This window comes from Malaclemys terrapin, chromosome 10, assembly GCF_027887155.1.
Source record: "Malaclemys terrapin pileata isolate rMalTer1 chromosome 10, rMalTer1.hap1, whole genome shotgun sequence".
In the NCBI taxonomy this organism is placed as follows: domain Eukaryota; kingdom Metazoa; phylum Chordata; order Testudines; family Emydidae; genus Malaclemys; species Malaclemys terrapin.
In genome coordinates, this window is record NC_071514.1 from 39,943,178 (window position 1) to 39,949,656 (window position 6,479).

The 6,479-nt window shown below is 55.2% G+C and overlaps 1 long non-coding RNA gene across 1 annotated transcript; it reads right to left on the reverse strand.

The window, feature by feature from the left end:
• Positions 1-1,279: 1,279 nt before the first annotated feature.
• On the reverse strand, positions 1,280-5,709 carry LOC128844359 (uncharacterized). Its single transcript, XR_008446465.1, has 2 exons — positions 5,587-5,709; positions 1,280-4,630 (listed from the first exon to the last, which is right to left on the reverse strand). It is a non-coding gene; the product is annotated as an uncharacterized LOC128844359 (long non-coding RNA).
• Between the last annotated feature and the right edge of the window lie 770 nt (positions 5,710-6,479).

Sequence of the window (6,479 nt, forward strand, 5' to 3'; positions counted from 1 at the left end):
GTGGCTATGTGATTTCTCCAGCTGCCTGGGTCTCATGTCCAAGTAGCAGCACATCTCTGTCAGCGGCGTGGCCAGCACTTATCTCCATGTCTGCCTTCCACCTGCTCTTTCATTTCCACTGTTTGCCAATTTCTCCTTATCGCTGCCACGTGTATCTCACTGGCCCCTGTTCCAGTAACTAAGATCTTTCTTTGGCTTCCAGAAGATGTTCCAGAGACAGCTCTGCCCACCTGTCAGGCCTGCAGGGACAGAGCAACCAGGGCCCAGTAATGCCTTTTAACCATTCTGGGCCCAGTGTGAGGTTTGTATACCCATCACAGCCTGTTGCAGGACGCACACACACACCCCGAGCCTGCTGCAGACTCTCCCCGCCCACCCAAGCCTCCTGCCACCACAGTGCCTTCCCCCTGAGCCTGCCCTACTGCAGGGCATTGTAATGAGTGGTACAGAGCTTTCCCCCACTCCATGTACTCTCTGATTGGCCTGGGGGAGGGGAAAGCTCCACCCCCTGGCATTCCCACCAGAACATTCATTCTATTAGGGGGACTGGAGAGCTGCAAGCAATTAGCTACCGCAGGCCCGACTTCCATTGGAGGACTGGTGTTTGTGCAGGAGCTGGGACCCAGGACCCCTTCCCAGCCCTGAGAGCCTCCACCTGACAGTATGGTGTAGGCAGATGTGCTCTGTGTTCACCATGGTCAACCTGGGCCACCAGGGTCCTGTGATCTGATGAGCACCCACCTAGTTACAGCAGCCTTTAAAGCCCAGTGGGCTGCACAAGAGATCTAACAGCTTGGATGTGGGTTCTGCCTGTGGGGCCAGAGGGGACTGAGCTGTGTCCCCAGGCCAGCCAGTCTGCTCCTCTCTTGCATGTGTGTTGCGGGTCAGTGCTATGGGGGCAGCCAAGCCCCACTTTGCACAGGGGGAGATCTGCATGTAATGATGCTGGTTCTGGCGGGACCCACCTGAGAGTGCCAATTCAGGACAAATTGCTTAAAGCAGGGCAGTTACAGCCCAAGGCTGGGGGTTTTCCACCTCTAAGGCAAACCAAACCAGCCAGACAGAGAGAACTTTGGTTTTACCGCACTGGCTAACCACAAGTCACACAAGCAATTCCCTTAAGACACTCCAGTTTCCCAGTATCACCACCAGTGCCACTCGTTAGGGAGACAAATGGTTATGAAAACCAATGCCCCAGTAAAAGAAAAAAGTTTCTCTCGATCCCAAAGGACCAAGCCCCAGACCCAGGTCAATATACAAATCAGATCTTACCCACAAATCATGCTGTTACCAATCCTTTAGAATCTAAAATCTAAAGGTTTATTCATAAAAGGAAAAAGATATAGATAAGAGCTAGAATTGGTTAAATGGAATCAATTACATACAGCAATGGAAAAGTTCTTGGTTCAGGCTTGTAGCAGTGATAGAATAAACTTTAGGTTCAAATCAAGTCTCTGGAGTACATCCCCAGCTGGGATGGGTCATCAGTCCTTTGTGTAGAGCTTCCGTTTGTAGCAAAGTCCCTCTAGAGGTAAGAAGCAGGATTGAAGACCAGATGGAGATGAGGCATCAAGAATTTATAGTCCCTTGCCATGTGGTCTTTGCTTTCTTTGTCCCAAAGATGGCTATCCAGCACATGGCATAGAAAAACCTTAGAGTTCTGTCCATAGGCAGGTCCTTACATACCTTGCTGAGTCACAAGGTGTCTGCCTTCTCTCAATGGGTCAGTTGTATAGCTGATGGTCCTTAATGGGCCATCAAGCAGGCTAGGCAGAGCTGACACCAACTTCTCTGGGATGTCACTCAGAAGCATAGCATAAGTTTGAAATACAGACAGTATAGAGCCAGCCAATACTTATAACTTTAAATACAAAAATGATACATGCATACAGCTAGCATAATCATAACCAGCAAACCATAAGCAGGTCTTAGACACCTTATTTGACCCCCTTTATACAAGATTTGGTGCCACTACAGGACCTTGGTTGCAACAATGATCTACACGGTCCCAGTTCATGTCAATAATGTCACAAGCCAGTCTGCTCCTCTCCTGCATGTGTGTTGTGGGTCAGTGCGATGGGGCAGCCAAGCTCCACTTTGCACAGGGGGTGATCTGCAGGCAGAGGAACGCCCCCGTGTGCTGGTCAGGGATGGGGAAACAATTGGCCCCTGGAGATAAGGCCTGGCACATAGCACAGGAGGTGGTTCCAGTCTCAGCTGCAGCAGGAGATAGGGCAGCAAGGCAGTTCCTCAGCACAGCTGGCAAATCAGGGAGCAGTGGGTGCAGAAAGCATCCCCGTGGGAGCCCCTGCCTGCTGCCAAGGGAGGGGGAGCTTGGCTGTGAACACACAACAGCAAATGGGCTCAGGATCAGTTTGCTCAATACCCAGCCCCAGGAGCTCCTAGCTCCCCCAGCCCCAGGGTGTGTATCTGACAGGCATCCACTGGCCATCTGTTATCACTCTGCCAGGCCTCCTGCCATGGGGTATGATGGATAGATGGAATCAGGGAAATGACACAGACATGGAGCAGCCCAGCAGGGCAAGGAGAGTGACTGCAGCCATTGGTCATGCCCCGCAGGTATGGCCAGTGCCTCTGGCTTCCACTGTCATGGCAACGCTGGGATACTGGTCCCCTGTCCCCTACACAGCTCTGCTGTTGCCAGGGCTGGGGAAGCAGCAGGCTGGATCCCCCATTAACCAGCCGGCCCACCCTGAACCCTCTGCTTTGGCTTCCAATCGCCACCGGCTAAGCTGCTGCCAACATAGTCAGTGCCCTTGAGGTCAGAGCTTCTGCTTGCTGAGGTGACTATTGTGGCAGACCCCAGCAGTGAGTTTGCCACGGGGCAGCGGCACCTGTGAAATCACAGGTGATTAGCCAATGTCACCAATTACTGGGAAGCCAATGCTAGTCCCAGTGCCCCAAACGAACCATTAAAATGGTATCTGAGGGGCTCTGGTACCCCAAAAGCCAGCACAAATCCGTTTGGAGGAAACAACAGCTCTGCCTAGGCTAACCCCTTTAGCCTGGGCACAGGGCAGTGCTCAGACAGGCAGGATGGAGAGGCCCTCATCTCTGCTCCTGATGGTACTGCCTAGCCCTGCTGTGCCCATGACTGGGGAAGACAGAGGAGCTCCAGAGGGACCAGCCCAAGTGAGGTGCTTGAGCAGCACGGTGGGAGGTGAACGACAGTGCTGATAGGTGCAGAGCAATGCCCATTGGAAGGAACAATCTGAGCCATACCTTAGGGCTCTCAGTGAACAGCGTCACCGCAGGGGGTGGGATATAGGATATGGCTGCGTGCGGGTGTGATGTCTGCACGGTGCAGGTGCATACCTTGCTAGGGGAGCTTGGGGGTGTGGTGCTGGGAATTCAGCCTGGAATGATGCTGGCACTGAGATGGTCACACACACCTGTGCGGGAGGCACAATTCATGCATGTGTTCTGGCTATGAAAGGGTTACAAACATAAGTAGAGAATGGGCTGAGGCTCAAACTGAGGCAGCTGCTGGGAAGTGACTGGTCTGTGCGCACTGGCTCTGAAAGGGTGACAGCTGCTGGGGAGGGCCTGAGAGCAGGGATGCTGTTGCCTGTACTCTAGGGCAGTGCTTCTCAAAGTGGTGGTCCGCAGACCGGTGCCAGTTCGCGAGCCATCGGCTGCCGGTGCGTGGCGAGTTTCCTCATAAGAGCATCGAATAGGATAATAATATGGCACCTGTCCCTGGCACATTGGAAAAAAAAAATTGCCGGTCCCCCACATCAGATAGCTTGAGAAGCACTGCTCTAGGGGGCAGGATGAATCCAGGAAGGTCTGTGTCACTGGGGTGGGGGCTCTGGGACGGCCATTTGAAGTCAGAAGGGTTTGGCGATGGGAGCAGGGATGCAGACCAACCCCCCACCTGCACTGCTCCTCTCTCCTGGCCCGGAGCAGCCCAGAGTTCACTGCAGATGCCCGGCAGCTGAACATTTCACAGGGCCGCTGACGAGCCGCTGCTCCTGTGTAAGTTGAAAGGAGCTTCTGCACTAGAAAGACAGGAGCTTCACACCTTTGAGCCAGGCAGTTGCGGGCTCTCAGGCTAGTGTCAGGGCCTCTATAGGAAAGCCAGAGCTATGGGACTTGCTTACATCGGTAGGATTTGCATTACTGTGGTACCCACATAGGCCGCACCATGCCAGGCCCTGCACAGACATAGGCTCTGCCCATGTGAGCTTCCAGTCTCAATAACTGAGCCAGGGCAGAATTATTCTCCCCGTTTCACAGATGGGGAGTGAAGCCCAGAGATGGATTTGCTCCCAGTCACACAGGGAGTCTGGCAGAGCTGGTGTAAGCAGGGGAATGGTCCCGCTATTTTGGGGAACTTTCCTGGCTTATACACTATCCCGGTGAAGTGGGCTAGCAAAAGGATCTGAGTCCTCGCTCCCACTTTACCCAGAGGCCTCCCTGCCCTTGAGGACTCCCCTTCCACTCTCCTGTCTGGCAGAGTCTTCATAACCCCAACAAGGCTGGGCCCAGGATTCCTGGGGGGCTTGACCCCCCACCTTGTCATGGTCACTTAGGACAGGTGCTAGGGTGTTCCCGCTCCGGGGTGCTCTCTCCACACTGGACATTTCCCTGACCCACTGATCATTGCCTAGAGTTCAAAGCAAATACAATGTATTAAAGAGCAATCAATTTTAAAAAAAATAAGGAAAGAACGGGAAAGGTGAAAGGAAAACCCATCACCCCACTCTGTGGCACGGGGACATTACAACCAGCTGTGGCTGGCAGGGCCGGATTAAGGCAGGGGCTTTAGGGGCTGCAGCCCAGGGCCCTGGCTCAAGGGGGGCCCCACAAAAATAAATCACAGGCAGCAATCTCCAACTCCAGGCTGCTAAAAGTCCTGCAGCGCAGTGGGGCGCTCAGGCAGGCTGCCTGCATGCTGTGGCCCCATGCCACTCTCAGAACCAGCCAATGGGAGCTGCGGGGGCAGCGCTTGCGGGCACAGCCAGCGCACGGAGACATGCTGTCCCCCTCCCTCCAAGGGTCGCAGAGATGTGCTAGCAGCCGGCCGCTTCCGGGAGCAGCGTGGGGCCACAGCATGCAGGCAGCCTGCCTGAGCCCTGCTGTGCTGCTGGCTGAGAGCCACCTGTGGTAAGCGCCTCCTGGCCAGAGCCTGCACCTCGCACCCCCTCCCGCACTCCAACCCCCTGCCCCCTCCTGCACCAATCTCCCTCCCAGGAAAAAGACTTGTATACAGGGGCGGCAAAAAATCTAATAGCCCCGGGCCCACAGGAGAGTTAGTCCGGCCCTGGTGGCTGGAATGTCAGGGCAGTTCACAGCCTGTTCCTCACACATTCCAGGCCCCTGCCCAGGCCCTGGCTGTGCTGCAGGGATGCTGCGGGTCAGACACTTGCTCTGGCGGGGCCGCGGGGGCCACACACCCTCAGGCTCTAGTTGGCAGGACCCTTTCCCCCAGTGTCACCTGCCACCCCCCGTCGGGGTTACAACTCCCCCTCCCCATCCGGTCTGCAGCGTCTCTTGGCTGGGGCCGTCTCCCTGGACTGGGCCCACTGCCCAGCCTCCCCCTCGCTCTCCGCAGCTGCTCACCGCACCCAGCCCCAGCCCCACTCTGCCTCGGCACTGCTCAGCTCCCTGGCTGCTCCTCTGGCCCCTCAGGCTCCTGCTCTCTCCTTAGCTGGGCCCCTCTGGCCAGGCAGCTCCAGCTCACACAGAGGACAGGACCCCCTGGCCTCCTGACTCCCTCATTGGCCTACCTGCCTTGTCAATCAGGCTGACCTGGAGCATTGGCCTCTCTCCATTGGCCCTGGGGACAGTCAGTCTCAGGGTCCTGATTTCTCATCAACCCTTCCCCTTCCTTTTGGCACTGAGAGAGTGCCAACCAAAAAACCCCACTAAGTTCCAGTAAGGGACCATGTCTCTGAGTGCCAGCCTGGCTGCCCTGTAGGGTGACCAGATAGCAAGTGTGAAAAATTGGAACAGGGGTGGGGGGTAATAGGCACCTATATAAGAAAAAGCCCCAAATATCGGGACTGTCCCTATAAAATTGGGACATCTGGTCACCCTACACCCCATCTCACACTCCTACGGCCCGAGCCACACAACTGGCTCTGTCATTTTGCTCAATCCCACAACTAAACAAGGGACAAATTCAAAGCACTTGGCATTGGCTAACTCTGCCTCTGTTGCAGAGTCAGGCCAGCAATGAGACCTTCTGCAAACCCCACCTGAAATAACCGAATCTCACCCGGATCTTCTGACCTGAGATGAAGCAGGGGGATGTTCCATCCAGAAAGAGTTTTGTTTGCACAGCTGCTTGTAAGCTAGTCCAGAGAACTCCCCACACAAGTCTCACGACTGCCCCAGACAGGCCAGGGTGGGGTGAGGGGGAAAAGAGGAAAGGTTCCTGGGTGACTGATTTCCAAGCAGAGTGAAATCAGTGACAGGATGAGAAATAATAAGGCAATCAAAGCAACTGGCCC